The sequence below is a fragment of the Sipha flava genome, unplaced genomic scaffold, assembly GCF_003268045.1.
Source record: "Sipha flava isolate LNK unplaced genomic scaffold, YSA_version1 282_pilon_pilon, whole genome shotgun sequence".
Lineage (NCBI taxonomy): Eukaryota > Metazoa > Arthropoda > Insecta > Hemiptera > Aphididae > Sipha > Sipha flava.
Genome location: NW_020272949.1, coordinates 395,766 through 413,176, shown reverse-complemented (window position 1 = coordinate 413,176; position 17,411 = coordinate 395,766). Strand labels below are relative to the sequence as shown.

The 17,411-nt window shown below is 32.0% G+C and overlaps 1 protein-coding gene across 9 annotated transcripts in view; it reads right to left on the bottom strand.

The window, feature by feature from the left end:
* Positions 1-17,411, bottom strand: part of LOC112685554 (plasma membrane calcium-transporting ATPase 3) — a 46,562-nt gene that overhangs the window by 26,460 nt on the left and 2,691 nt on the right. For 6 of the 9 annotated variants that reach the window (XM_025557468.1, XM_025557473.1, XM_025557474.1 and 3 more), the window contains exons 1-2: positions 15,252-15,674; positions 5,990-6,249 (exon numbers count right to left, since the gene is read on the bottom strand). The gene's annotated coding sequence lies outside the window, so the exon portion shown is untranslated. Of the gene's footprint in view, positions 1-5,989; positions 6,250-15,251; positions 15,675-17,411 lie in introns of those variants that run through there. The other 3 variants (XM_025557469.1, XM_025557472.1, XM_025557471.1) reach the window with 2 other exon arrangements.

The following is a 17,411-nucleotide window of genomic DNA, read 5'->3' as shown; positions in this document are numbered from 1 at the left end:
CATTTGCTCCTTAGTTTGTTTTTTATCCAGCGTATTTTTCTTTTTTTAATTTGTGCTTCGTAATTTTACTTATATCTCTCACTGTATTTCTAATAACTTGTTTACAAAGTAAAAAATAGTAGGATGTAAAATCGAAGGTTTAATCGTGAATGATATGATTCACATTTATTGGTTGTACGCACGGTGGTGGCAGAAAATTGAGACCAAATATTTGGGGGAAATTTAGCATTAGCTGAGATATACTTGTAAGTATCTAGTATATTATCACAAAATATCCATCGATTATTTCTTCTAACATTAGTAATAGCAGCTCATCGTATAATAAAATATGACCTATTAATTCATTTCGCCTTTTCTGTATACTCTTCCATATTTATTTCCTCTCAGATACCCTTCCTAAAACTTCTTCATTAGTGATTCTGTCAATCCAAATTATCTTTTCCATCCTCCTGTAGCACCGTATGATATACGTATTTTAATTAGACGTAATCAAAGATTACATTGACATTTTATCGTTGAAAATCAATCAAATTATTAGCCGGGACCCAATTTACCCAATACTTTTTTTTCCCCGGGACTCAACTTACCGCTTTCAAAAAGTACCAAACTTATCGTGGACCCAATTTACCTAACCTCATATATTCGCATATTCATACTTAGGCTTTAAAACAAATTATAAACATTTTACTTTTTATATAAAACAAATAAAAAAAACAAAAAATTAAGTATCAAAATTTTATATTATAATAAAAATATTCTATACCATGGGAAAAAAACTCGCTGCTTTTAGAAAAAATTAGTTACTTTTATGAGTCGCAAAAAATGTTAATTAAACTATCACTATAATTTATGATATACCTACACAAAATACCTTAACAATATTTTTATTGAACTGGTATACATCATTTTTTTTTCATAAAACGGTAATAAATTTAACAATAATTTTCAATAATAAAAAAACTATTAAATACATATACATGTTTTTAAGATGAAAAGGTAAATATTATAGTAAGTTAAATTCAGTATTCAATAATAATCGACTCCAAAAAAATTATTTATAAACAGACGAACAATATTATTTTAAGAAAATTATATATTTACTTAAATTTATCTCTTTTATATTAACTATTGATTAACGAAATTAAAATACAGTTATGTTCAGTTTACTACTATTTAAAATGTACAGAAAAATACTATGAACTTTCATGTGTGAATAAAAATATTAAAACAATAAATGAATATTTACATAAATGATTAATATTTGTATATACATTTAAATACATTACTTTTAATTATATTAATTTAAATTATAAACATATGCTATTTGAACGTATAAAATATTCTTTATACATAATTTTAACATGAAATAATAATGTTGTTAATTTATGAATAAAATTATGTATAATAATTATATTTCAATCAAACACTTCAGGTTTCCGTGTAAATTATAAGTTATAGAATATAATAATATTTTACATAAAGTTTTTAAAAATGAAATCACATAAACCCCCTGTGGAGTTTTCTATCGGAGTTTTCTTTATAATTTAAAACTATTTAATACATAATCGTATATTCGAATTACATTATAAAGAAAATTCATAAATATAGTTATTGAGTTTAAAACATTTCAAATATCAAATTCTTCTTAGATTTGTTATACATTTACTTTTTTTAATTAATAATGTAGAAAAAGAATATATAAATCATTTAAATAAAATTATTTTAAAGAATATAATATTATGTTCATATTTATCAATTTTAGATTTTGATATTATAATTTTTATGACTTTTATTTAAATTAAATTAAATATGAAATTTAATTTTACACCTTTAAAAATTATTTTTTATTAGCTTTTTATTATCTAGTGCAGTGGTTCTTAACCTTTTTCGGTTCAGCGCCACTCCTTTATCGAGATAAATGACGAATTACAACCCCCCCCCTCTCCAAACCAATCAAAAAAGTGTTATATATTTATGGACCAGTATCTAATTTAAAATAAAAACTCATAGTTTAATTTTTGGTAGATAATCGACGATCCTTTGGTATTAGTTATTAAACTCTTAGCAAACAATAACTCTTGGACCATTTCTTTACTGTTCTTGATAAATCGCACATACGCTAGTAAAATAGCTTTATAATCTGTTACGTTATCAGCTATCAGCCATTTCGTCAATTCCTTTGGAGACAGTGTCATTGCTCAAAGGAACTGATTTCATTATTTTATTACTTGAACTCTCTCCTTGCATAGTGTCAACTATTTCCTTAACATCAGGTAAAATAAGCGTTTCCCCGAATTAATGAGGTACCTATATCGTTTTTTAGAACTAATAAAAACACTTTGTATGAAACGATGAGTTCCTTATTTGAATCAGTTGATTTTTTTTTTAAATCAACTATTCACAGTAGCCATTTTTTCAATTTTTGTTTTATGGTCCTGAAAAAATGAAAGTGGCTTTATTTTGTCGAAATCTATTTTTGATAAATGCTCTATCCAACCGTGATGATTTCATCGCCTCATTAGAAAATGTTCTTCCACATACAAGATAAAACGATAACTGTAAATGATGCGATGAAGCGATAAAACCAAACCAAATAAGTACTACTCCGAGTATTGACAACACTTCTATTTTTCACTCATTATTAAAATGTGATTATTTAGAGTTTTATACTTAAAATTAATTAAAATTAAGACACGTGAAGGCGCACTAGAAAACTCGATGTGTTGACGTTTATAGCTGAGATATAGTCAGTCACATACTGCGAGGTGGGTTCCAACACTATAAGAAAATGGGTATAAAAGTAAATCTATTAATAAACATGTTATTGAAGTATTTCCTATAAAACTCGATTAGATAATGTGACGTACGAACGTACGTAATTACAATTTTTGTGATTTCACGTGTGATAATATGTATCACTAGACACTGGTGTTTTTCTATAATGTCCATTGGCATTATAGAACTTACTGCCCCTCCAACGCCCCCTTCAATCCTATCAACCCCCTAAAGGATCAAAATGCCCCTTAGAAGGCGGTACGCCCACGTTAAGAAACACTGATCTAGTGTTATTAAATTTATAACATAATTTAATCCAAATATTATCAAAATGTATAGATTTTATTTTAACAGTACTAGTATTTACATATTTTGTTAGACGAAAAATATTAGGACGCGTATTTTAACTAATACAATATTTTATTTAACCATATCTGATCATATAATTTGAAATAAATTGAATTTATCGAACAATAAATTTCTTCTTATTAAAACTCTTTAAGTTTTATACATTTTCATACTAAACAAACTTATTAAACAATGAGATTAATAAGTGCATTATATAACATTTCAAACTTCACACATTGTATTATAAGGCGAAACAAGATTCTGCACGTTTAACCTTCAAGCCAACAAAATTCCAATATTTAATAAATTATATATATATATATTTATAATTTTACGTGAAACCAATATGTCTAGAGTGCGTTTTATGATTAAAAAATAAAATTCTAAAACATAGGTTATTCATTTTACTACAGCCAAAGTATTAATACTTAGAAAATTCCAACGTTTATTATACGAATAATTTCAACTACTATATATTTATTTAATTTAACTGTATGTTATATTACACACATTAATGCATAAAGTAAACAAATGCCAATACTATTATTCGGAATGATTAGCACTTGTCTCTGTTTTCAATGTTGCATGTAATAAGAAATTCACTTCACAAATCGAAAATGTCCCAAGACTTTTTAAAAATACCTATGTTAGGGATTTACATTTAAAATTCTAAAACATAATAAACACTAGATATAAAAATTTTTATCTCATAAGGTTTATTTACTGTATCAAACAATACACTCCACTACACGACACATTTCGAGTTGTACAAAGGAAAACAAAATTAAACCTAAATGTACGTTATCACTGTAACATTATAATAAAATAAAATACACAGAATAGTAATTTAAATGATAATATATAGAATCTTATTCCATAAAAAAATGATTATATTTGCAATACTACAAATTATTTTTGGTATTTAAATCAAATACTTGTTTGAAAAATTACCTTACTTCTTGAAACACCCATTGAAACATAATTCACATTTTATTTAAAAGGTTTATTGTATATGTGATAAAAATTACTTTGTTATATAAAATTAACACATTTAAGATAAATGTAATTATATATATCGTAGCTGATATATGTATTAAAAATTGCATAATTAGTTGATTCGTACTATCATTGAAAGAAGATGTTGTTTATCTTACTAAAGGTGAGACAATGATTTGATACATATCACATTTTAGGACTGAACATATAATTCAGACACAACCAATTTTAAAATACATTTTAATTAAATCTAACAACAAATTAAAATAAACACAAAATATTTGTTTGCTATTTTTTATTTCACGAATATTATGAAATATTGTTAGTAAATTATATTTAGATGAAGCATGTTCTGTAAAAGACTATGTATCCTGAAAAAAGGTCCACTACATTTAATTTACTTTTAATATATAATTATGATTCATAATGCAAAACTATCTTAATTTTTAAAATATTTATCAACTCAGATTAATTTTCTAAACAATGTATAGGTACATAAAACATAAATAGGTTGATTTGTTTAGAAATAAATAGTTTGCATTTTTTTTTAAATAATTACAAATTTTTTATACAAGTATATATTGATAGGTATATAAAACTTAAATAGGTAGATTTGTTTAGAAATAAAAAGTTTGCATTTTTCTTTAAAAAATTATAAATTTTTTATACAAGTATATATTGATAAATAAATTTTGTATAGTTATTAACTAGTTCATTAAATAACCAATAAATATTTAATTTTAATATTAAATAATAATTATTTACATTTATTATGAACTTTTAGGTTATTTGCTTTTTTTCCCAATTTTATAACACTCAATTTTTCTAGATTTGCGGTTATAAATTATGATAAAAAAAAAAAAAAAGTGTGGCAAAAACGAAGATGATAATATTTTATTTTTATAATTTTATGATTAAGTAAGTAATTACAAAACTTTTGTTTCGTGTACTCAATGTAAATTTAACAATATTTTATACAAAACTTTTTAGTTTATTACATTTTCTACATAATAGTTAAAAAAATACACTTTAAATAATGATGGATTTATTTAAGTCCTTTTTCAAAATACATATAATATTAAAATTATATGCTTAATATAACTTTTAAACCCCAACTACAAAAACTTAAAATTTATATTTTGCTAAATAATTATATACTTCATTTCCAACTATCTAAGCTTATTACTGTGTTTTAAAAGTTTATCAACTTTTCTATAGGTTGTTTTCATTTCAATGCCATCAAGTTTAATATTTCATAAGTATTTACTTAAAAAAACACATAAACATTATTCATTTACACTAAATTTAAAAAAAAATTGGCTTTAAAGTAATTATTATTTAATTATATTTATCTGTTAAATATAATTCTTAAGATTAATAAATTATTCCATAATGCAAAACATGCTGAAATAATTAATCACTAAAATTTTATTAGATTTAAAAAGTACAGTATGGAATTTCATTCTGAATGAGTAACCATTTTTTTAAACATTTATCATGAATAAATTATACTTAGTTCCGTTTATTTTAATTAAAATAAAACACTTAGATAACCAATTGATATGCGTTCGAACTATATGTAAAATATATACGAGAAAAATAAAGCAAAATTGTGAAAATTCATACCCAACTACGTTTTAATATACAGTTGAACAAAACATTTGGAAGTTTTCTTTTCGTCCGCTCTGACAAAAACATAAGCATGTACTCTTAGTAACGTACTAAGTAAATAGAAATAAACTTGACAGTAATATTAATATATTTGATTACATATGATGACTTAACGACATAACGTATGATATACTTAAGACGTTTAACAAACGTGAACTTTTCGCACTTTACCTTTATCCTCACAACAAATTCAACTTACCACAAAATCATTTGTACTGGATTACTACACTCCAGGGTCTTCTGCGTTTTGACAGTACTTTAATGGTGGTGGAGGCGGCGGTCGTCTTAGCGGCGACCGTCGTTTTGATAATTGTAGTGGCGGCCGTCGTGGTTGCTTTTGTCGTTAATAGCACGACAAGTAACGACTTCGGCGAACTTACCGCCAGTGGCGGAAGTAGCTACTGCTACTTCAACTGCAGTAGTGCTGGTGATGTCTTTTCAATCGATAGCAAAATGTATCTGTCAACGTGAAAAAATAAAATTACTATGATTAGTGATTGATTACCAACAACACAGAAAATAACATTTAAAACTGTAGGTACACCCAACGATTACAATTTTTACCGGTGCAAACTACTACTATAAAAATAACTGCATAAGGTAATTTCATTATTTAAAATGAAAAGTATAACAATTTACATAGTTAAATACTTCAATGTTACAATAGCACTTATCATATGTTCCGCGTTATTTATAATAAGTTTGTGATAATATTATACCAAATAAATACTTATTGTAATAAAATATACACGTCATGTAATTTTCGTAATTTAAGCATTATTTTATTGAAAACGCATAAGTAAAATAAAATAATAAATTTAGAAGAAAACATTAATCCAATAATTAGAGATTTATTGAATTGTATAACGATTGAAACAACTTTGATGTTTACTATTTCGCTGTATTCGATGTAAATAAGTGTACGTCGTTTTAATTTATAATCATACTAAATAAGCAATAATAAGTTTCGAAGTCATCTTTCTCAAGTAAAATAAAATTTAGCTTCATTTTCTCAAATGATTAACACTAACTCCACTTGTTTAGAACATTATTAAAACTATTATTATTAATAAACACTGATTATCAAATATTTGAAATTGTATTAATAATTTCAAAGCACGCTAGACAATAAATTAAACAATTAAGCGTTAAGTGTATTTCTAAATTCCATATGAATTCTTGAATTAATAAATCAATGTACAAAAAAAAAACACTTTATAATACAATAATTTTAACAATGGTTTTCTTACAAAAGATTTTTCTAATTTAATCACAAATAAATTTGTATAATAGATCTATCATACGTCAGTATAAAATAAACAATCGAATTAAATGATATGATAACATTAGTACTTAAAATAAGCATACTAATATTTTGAAAGGTCAAGGTTCGAAATAAATACACATTTGATAGGTTTATTAATGTATGTAATTATTAGTTTCATATGTTGATGAGTAATTATTACGTTAATCTTCCGTATTAAATATTATCCACGTAACAAAATAAAACACCCGACTAAATAAACAAACAAAAAACATAAAGATTTCTGATTTTCATAAGTTTAATATCTCTTGCATAAAAAAAGTGGTATATAAAGTTATATCACTAATAAATATGTTTATTTTAACACAAATCCAATCAATTTAATTGGTATTGACCTCGGTATTGTCAATATCGTAAGTAATTTTAATTCATCATTCAAATGACGCACCTAATGTAAATTTAAGTTACTGATTTCTCGTTTATTTTTAAATTCGCATACAAGTATATAAAAATGTAAAATAGAAGCTTCTGAAACAAGTATTTTACGTACTGAATATGTACTTAAAATCGTAATGTGAAATAGCAAAAACAATTTTTAATACCTTGTAAGTAAGAAATAAACAATTTCAAATTGCATGTGCATTTTTAAAATTAATTTCAAAATTTAAAATATTCTTACGTGAATCATTAAAAAATTATTTGTCGACACAGAACAGTCACAAACCGAATTTATCGTTATAACTTTTTAATATAACTTCTGAATGAACCACACTTATGTGTTGAGTATTTTTTTTTATCTAAAACAAAATATTTTATCATAATAATCGGTTAAATAATTACAATGAATATTTACATATACTTGTATGCCAATTTTGTAAATTAATAATGTAAGAAAATTACATTTTTGTAGGTACCTACCTATATTATCACGTTAGAATTTTTACCGTACGCTAATTTACTTATTACATAATGAAGTAAAAAAAATTCAATGATTTACTCATTTAGAATAATGGCGTTCAGGTGATTCGTATATTATGCTTATAAGTATTGCTACATAATATAAAATTAACACATAGTAAAATATTATCGGATGACATTAGAAACCTTCTTGAGTCTAAAGGGCATTCATAACTGACAATACTGTTTAGTTATCCAATCACACCCTTATAATAAATTAGAAATTAATAAATTACATCGACCAACAATGTTATAAACAATAATTACATAAAATTAACATGTGGTTGTTATTCAAAATAGATAACCTCATTTATATTTTATATTCTGTGATTTTAAAACTTATGGTGCATATAATTTATTACATTTAGCGAAACATTTTTCTATAGATGATAATTTTACAACACATGTTGTGATAATGTTATTACGTTATTTTTGTGAATTATTTATTTATTTATTTTTAAACGGGCTAGAACATATATTTTACATAATAATAACAATTATGTACATTTTTTTAATAATGATTGTTTAATAGCTATTGTTTAATTATAAATACGAGAATTCCGTTTTATGATCGTTCGCTAAATAAAACAGCATAATAATTAGTTTAAAAATATATTCCTATAAATATTTGCACGCTACAAAAATATACGTAAAATAACTTTTAAAACGTTAGATATTTTTATTTTCTAATGAAATTTTAAAATTATTAATTGCATACATTTGTAGCCTTTTAACATTCTCCACACGATAAACCTCATTAACATTAAGAACTTTATTTATAACAATATTTTGTTTAAACAACGACTACTAAATATAAAACATAATATGATGAGTTTCGTAAATTTGTAATTTAGTACATAAAAATATTTCTTTATTCATTAAGTTTCGAGAGTTATGAACAAATCAAAGTTCACTGTTGAAACATTTATTTTTAAGAAATGAAATAAAGTGAATTGATAAAAATAAGGAAAAAAAATATTATGTAGTTAAATTTTTTAAAACTTTAAAATGACAATAATTTTCTGGAACGATTGCTGAAAAATGTATTATGTAAAATTTCGAAATTCAATTTAATTTGTTAAAAATAAATGGATTTATTAGTGAATTATTACTACTAAATACAATTGAATTACTATGCATTAAACAATAAATACACATAAAGTACATTTTCACTCACTAACACTCATTAACTCACTAATACAAAAGTATTTTTTCCTGCATATTTTAACTCCAAATGTATTAACGATTGTTATTTATAAGTGTCGTCATAGGTAGGTAATATAAGTTTATATATTCATACTAAAAGATAATTAAAAACTATAATCAAATAAAAAAATAAAGAATTCACACAATTTTACACAAGAGTACACGACTCGAAGAACGTTTAATTAATACGAGATATTTCTGAATCGACAATTCATCGAAATGGTAGTGGCGAAAAGTACTTTATCTTGTTTGAAGTTTCAAGGTTTGTAATGTTTTATTCGAACAGTACCTATAATGTGCTGTTTAACATTCGTAGTAATCACAATTACTAAAAAAAAAAAAAAATTACGATAACAATACCTATAGAAAAATATATTGAGCGAATACATTCAACTTTTAAATTTAAGATGCGCAACACTAATGCAAAGGGATACAAATAAAACGGTAAGAGAAAAACAGCCGAGTCGAACGAAAGAACTTATACGGAACTGCTGAATATACGAGTAAACACGAAAAAATGTTACTATACAACTGTTGTTTATATACCAAAAACATTTTGAACACACGTGCAACCATTTTTTTTTTTTTTTTATTTATTATGTTACTGCTAACGATCTTGGTAAAGTATACCAGTGAATTAAATTAAATTCTATTTGATTACCTACTTAGTTGTTTAACTAAATTTCTGAAAAGTATTTGAATTTTTACCAATTTGAACTTAATATTCTTTTATAATTCTTAAATACTCTAGACTGAACAGTAATATAGCCGTGAGAAAATTAAAAATTATAATATAATTATTATCATTACACTTATTTTTTGATTATAGATTTATTGTAAAATAATATATTTTAAGAATTCACTTTAACTATATAACAATAAGCAAATTTAGGAATGTTGAGAGCCATAATCAGATTACATAACAAGTAAAATAACAATTGTAACGTGCATTATATTTGCTCTTAAGTACTCGTTTTCTAAGATATTTAATACTAATTTATTTTAATAGATATATTTCGTAATTTGTTTAGTACAATTACCAAAATTATTTCCTACAACATTGCCTACCAACCATGTAATGCCGCATGCATAAGCGCATGTAGTCGATCGGACGATACAAGATCGATCGCATATAAACCAGGTCACAAATATTCCATTTATTTTTAAAGACACATTTTTTCTCGCTTTGAAAAACAACAATTTTTCCATTAGACAGCTCTTCGCATGCGTATAGGCCTCTATTCCATACGGTCAGGAATATAAATTAGAGAAATCTGCTGATGACATTCAGACACAACTTATTGGGAAACATTGCGGTAACTTAGTCGGTCGAGCGACTACTATATTATATTACCTAGTTTATTTTATTATTATTATTATTATTGTTGTACGTTCAGATCACGTAGAACAGCGAAAGCTGCTACTAGCTAGCCGCCATAGGTAGACGCGTGTTGTACACACAATAATAATATCTACAAAATCTATAATCTCATTCTACACCGAGAGCACCATTTTTGCGACAATTACCAAACGCGTGTACAAAACACGGATAATTTTATTTCACCTTGGACACGTATAAAATATATTAAATTTAATTTTTCTTCTTCTCTCTTCGTGAAGCATAATAGCAAATAATTAAAACATCATTGTATATACTTGAATATCTAAATACCTAAAAGGTGTAGGTATACATTTTAATGAACAAACATAACAAGAAAAAAAATTAGAATCAGAGCTACATTTTAAAAAGCCAGCACTTTTATACTTTTTACAAGCGAATAATGTATATATATACGTCCAAGCACACAAACTATTAAATATTTATGAGTCGTCATGAAATTGAAATAATTCTTAGTAAAACGAAATAATAAATTCGATTTTCTTTTCAAAATTAAAACTTTAGACGGCCGATAAATAAATGCATCTTATTGGTAAGAAACGTTACCATAACTTTATACGGTAGGGAAAAAAATCAATGAGAAGTAATGCGCGAATGCAAACAATCAAGTCAACACATTAAGTAAATATTTTCGATTGAATAATTTCATAACGAATTAATGGATTGTATTTAAATATTATATCCTTGAAAATATTACCCTCTTCTTTTTTTTTCTGCAATAACAAAAATCGAAAGTAACATATATTAGTAATTGATAAAAAATTCTCCGGTATCCATTACAATACGGATGGAATGATAGCAAAAAAAAAAAAGAAAAGTTTAATCGAATTGCCGTCTGTCGCTGGAGGTCATTCGGTATAAATATATTTGCAAGACAATTTATTTCAGGGCCCGCGATGTTCGTGAAGAAAATAGGACCTAATTTAAACAAAGGGCGTAACTTTTTTTACTTACTTCCCCTCCCGTTTCCGCCGTTAATGCGAGTCTTAGAAGCGGCTAAATATAGGTACGCGTACGACCCTGACTGTTAACGTGGTTTGACATATATATCCTACAGACGTAGACACACTTTCTACCACGACGAGCATACATGTATACATTATAATATGATATAAGAGAATATAATAATATACCGTTACAACGGCGGTGTGTCCGGAAAAATAAAATCAATATTGCACTGCGCCACAACCCTTGGCCGGGGAGGGGAAGGGGTCGAGAGAAGAGGGAATGGTGAATAAACGTACGCGTAATACGTCAAGCTTTCGTTCAAGGCGTTTTTCCAATTCATCACACTCCGCCAGCCCGCCCACACGCAGGACACCGGCGGGTGGCGGTCGTTGACGCGTTATTCACACACAATTTGCTCGTCCCTTCGAAATCTCACTCGCCGTCGATTTAAATCCGCGACCGCACTACACACGGACCGCATTGTGCACCGTGCACGTGCATCTCGAAAAACCCACGGTTGAAATTTTAACCGCGACAGCCAATCCGTTACGTAACGACAAGGCAATGACAATACATCACTTCTTTAACGGCGTCACATTTACATTTTCATCCCGACCGTCACACGTGTGTTTGTTTTAATAATAATAATATTATTATTATTATTACTACTATTGTAAAGCAGCTGATGTGCGCTATTATACGGGCGCACTTTTTTTTTTTTTTTATCATTTTTACAACGACCGCGACGTGTAGTTCGTAAGATCGTAAAAAATAACTACGGACGCCGTAACGTTTCCTTCGTCACGCGATTTCGTTTTTCGCGTTTTGTCGCGATTTCGTAACAGAAAGCGCATCCACGAGCTTTCAAACAGCCCGAATACGTACGGTCTCTCCTCGGGACGCGTTTCGTGGTACAACGGTTTCGAACGCGAGACATTTATACAGTTCTACTAACCGACCAGGTTACGCATCGGGACAGGTCGCGGTCGTCACATACATGTATTTCGTGTAACGGCGGGTGGGCGCATGACGTCTGTGCGTGATTGATCTGACCCACGTTTTCCAATTCCCGCCACCCTCAAAAAACGGTACGCTACGATACGCAATCGCATCGCCGGAATACACTCTCCGTGTACGAAAATCATTTTCATTTTTGTCTTGATAGGCGCTATTCACATACAGTTTTAGCTACAGCGAAAACGACGACGGAAACGATTTAAATGGTCATAATGGAATCGATCGATCGAGTCGAATGTATCGCGTCGTTCAAAAAATCGAATCCGCGTCCCAGGCGTATTTCTGGCCCGTAACGTATACGTGATTTAATCCCGTAATAATATTTTGGTACTCAACTTGCATGAAAATAACGGCAGCGGCGGCGGTAGAGCATGTGGCACGTAAAAAGAACGAAATACTCGCCATTTTTTTAATATTTTTTTTTTTGCTTTTTACATACCACCGTTCTACGTATTGCTTTTGCTCTTTGCGCGTGGCTATCACATATGAACGAGAACAACAAAACGAACTAGTATTTCTACGATAATCGCAGAAGTATTATAAACGTGAAATGAGAATTTTATAAATCCGCGTCGCGGCCAGTGAAAAGCAGATTTGGTGCGGAAAAACGACAACGACAAGAGGTCACTGGAAACGTAAAGTCAGGTGATATTCGAGTTGACGAGTGATCATTATGATTGGTACTGCACTTGCAAGTATGATGGCGGTGCAAAATTGAACAAATCACGCTATCGGTACGTTTACCAGCGCGAGTGGCAACGATATGTGGTTGAATTATAATAAAAAAAAACCATCGCGCAGGTCAATGGAATATCGGTCCTAACCATCAATTGAAACTGTTTTCGTCGTGTTCGACGCACCTCTATACCACGATCGTGTATACCACCTTTTTCGATAAAACCCCGACACTGACCAAAACATAATAAAATGTATATGAAATGGAAAATGTGCACCGCGAACAGAAACGGACAGCGAGAACAAACAGAGAGCACCGGTTACGAAGCGCGCACGTATGCTAGCATAACAAAAACGATAAACGACCGTTGAAAGCGCTCGTCACGCCACTATCGCGAGGGCGAACTACCACCACGCGGATTTCCACGGAAACGATACTGTCAAGATCGCGCGGCAAATACGACACAATGCGTTACCGGTGAGTTGGAGTGTATTGCGAGCCGCGCGCTGGAACGTGCGAGGCGAACAAAAAAGTGTGAGCGTCCTTCATAAACACACGCGCGCGCGCATGTACGTACAAAACACATGCATTATTCTAGAGTGTGTATGCATTATTTTAACGGTTAATGATTATGTTGCGCGGCGGCGACGGCACAATCCGGGTCCAATGTGTTTGAACGTATTCGTCGAAAAAACGAGTGTTGACCTCACCGCCACCCGACCATTGCGCCGCCGCCGATAGGCCCGAGGCGCAACGAAGTGTGTACATTTTTTATCCGGATAATAATCGTCGTCGTCATCACCGTGATGATAGAATCGTACGTTTTTACATACGATAATATTTTTTCGTATTGTTACGTGAGGTACCCCGGGGCCGGACGGAATAAACCCGAATTTAGTGTCGAGTCGCGTTATTCGATTGTTACAAAAAAAAACCGCTGAAAATAAAAAATATTAACAGAAACGAAAAGAAGAATCCGATTCGCTAATCGAACGAAAACATTGCATTATGAACGGTGAATATTTTAACAAGGAAAAACGTCGATTAAAGACGTCGTGCTCCTAAATGACGCATCGCGTTGTACAGAAATACCGATTATAATATCGTTACAATTCTAACACTCACTGACAAACACACGCGCACGCAGGGCGTTGAATTCTAAATGACTTCGATGTAGCCGAGGGGTGGTAAACAATAGGAATAAAAATACAGTTTACAGACGAGGAAAATGGGTTACAACGATATCATTTAGTAGAAAATAATATACAATAATGGATACGGCAATTCGCAAGGCAACAAAGGATATTTTACATTGAATTTCATAGAAACGTCGTATTTGTACAATATCATTCGAACACATTATCTACAAAAAATGTTATCGTGTACAATGCGGAATGTCGGGAGAAAAAAAACAACGACGAAAAACGAAGGATTCGTGTGCGCGTGTAAAAACTGCAAAACTATATGTGTATACCTCACGCGGGCTCGTTCGATAAAAATAATATAAACCCGGTGTGCGTCGTTCCCTGTATCGTGTGTTTTATTTTAAACGCTGGCGTGTAACGATTTTTCCGCGCGCGCTGTGTGGTGTAAATGTGTGTGTGTGTGTGTGTGCTTATGTTTGTCGGTGTGAAGACATTATTTTGCTATCAAAAAATGTAGCTGAAAATATAACAGTCCATGTGACATTATAATCATAATTATTATTAATACTATTGATGTTTTCGTCGAGACATCGCAGTACCTACACGCAACGACTAACGATGATAATAATGACACCGGTCAACCTACGCTCGAAAAAACAGGATTACACATATACCTATATAAAAAAAATAAAATTCTTTACATCGCTACGAGGATGACGACGACCGTGCCTCCGGAACATCCGAATACCATTTACGGATGTCTCTCTCGCTGCGTACGACGCCGAAATGATTGTACATTGTTAACATTTTTTAATATATACTATAATAATGTGTGATAATATACGGTACCGCGACCTGGCGGGAAACGGAACGCGAAAGATCGCCACGTCCGGTCCGCGAAGTTCCGCCGCTCACTCGCTCGCTCACTCTCTTCTCTCACCTTTGATGGTGGTGTTTGATGGCGATGCCGTTGATACGATGGTTCGTATAGAAATCGCGGCAAGATGATCGTCACGCGACGCCGCTGTTCACGTCACACACGTACGAGCACGGAAAACTTGATTGACTCAAGCACACACACACACACACACACACACACAGATGCACCGAGACCGTACGACGAACGTGCGGTTAATGAGAGAAAACGGCAAAAAAAAAATCAAATGCGGGCTCTGACACTGCGGTGGCGGTGGCTGGCGCAGCGACGGCAACTATTGACGCGCTCCTCCTCGACCACCTCCTACGGGAGTACTGCGACTGACGCGCGCCGCGTTTACCGGCAGGCGGCGGCCCCCGACGCTAGCGGAATGCGTGTCTACGACCGTGCACGACTATGTACGACGGTTTCGGCGACACGACCGACGTCGTCGGAAAATGTCAAATGCATGTCACCTGCCGGTACAGCCGTCGAACGTCGCCAACGGCGTACGGAAATAATAGTTGTAAACATAACGATAATCGTAATAATAATAATAATAAGTAATAGTCGTAGAATATGTGGTCGGAACGGAAAACTTTTCGTCTGGATCGTGATTATGTTATTTGGAACGCGGGCGCGCGGTGTATGCGCATTTGTTTGCGCGCGAGCGTGTACACATATGTGCGTGTGCGTATGTGTATGCGTGCGCGCTTGGTACGACGAGCGAGTAGGCAAAGCGGGTTGGGGGTGGGGACCCGATAGGACACGGTATGCGTGCGTACGACGACGAGTCTCCTCTCTCGGCACACCACCGCCACGCGTATATAATATCCGTTGTTGGCTGCCCGTCAGGCGCTGCTAGCTGAAGTCTGGCCGTCGCTCGTTCCCTGGCCGGATCGCGGGCAGAGCGAGCTTCACGACTCGTACGACCAAACGACCGGCCACCGTTACAGCCGCGCCCTACAGCATATCGTCCACCTCACCCACTCGCTCGCGGTTCGCCCCGCCGAACCGCTCCGCCGTTGTAACCTTGCACACGTTGCGCTCTCACCCATCGTCCGATGACGACTTCCCCCCACGCCACCTCCTAGCATTCACCCTCCTTCCCTGCCGACCATTCATATCTGCCGTCGCGGCAAATCATTGCAGCCGGGCCGCGCTGGCACCGCAACACCAGTACTGCCAACCTCTGTTGTTCTAGAACCGACTGCTCTAACCTAACCGACACTCTCGTACGGGGGAAACGAAAAAGAAAAAAACCAAACGAAACGTTCACGAGTGCGTGCGTGCGCGTGTTTGTTGGACAAGTTAAGCGAAATATGTACCGCTCTACTGTTTTACGCGTTGACATTATTATTCCGATACAACTCGTACAAATGCATTTACGTTTATGTTGTCTGATTACGGTTAAGTCACGGTGGAGGAGTTGATGTGCGCGGTGCAAATACGACAGAGAAAAAAAAATGGGTCACCACGGTTGGCGTTACGATACTATGTATTTACACTATCGCCACAACCGCCGCCCGCTATAAAACCGCACACTTTTATACCGTGCGTGTCAGAAACGCACACTTTTAAACCATGCATTTCAAAAATGCACACTTTTGAACCGTGCGTGTCAGAACCGCACACTTTTAAACAATGTATTTCAAAACCGCACACTTTTAATGCAAACAGTGCATTTCAAAAGCGCACACTTTTAAACCGTGAGTGTCAGAACCGCACACTTTTATACCGTGGATGTCAGAACCGCACACTTTTGAGCTATGTGTTTCAAAAGCACACACTTTTAAACAATGCATTTCAAAAGCGCACACTTTTAAACAGTGAGTGTCAGAACCGCACACTTTTATACCGTGGGTGTCAGAACCGCACACTTTTAAGCTATGCGTTTCAAAACCGCACACTTTTGAATCGTGCGTTTCAGATGTGCATACTTTTAAACAGTGCGTTTCAGTAACGCACGTTTTTAAACAATGCATTTCAAAAGCGCACGCTTTTAAACCTTGCGTTTCAAAACCGTACACTTTTGAACCGTGCGTTTCAAAAGCGCACACTTTTAAACAGTGAGTGTCAAAACCGCACACTTT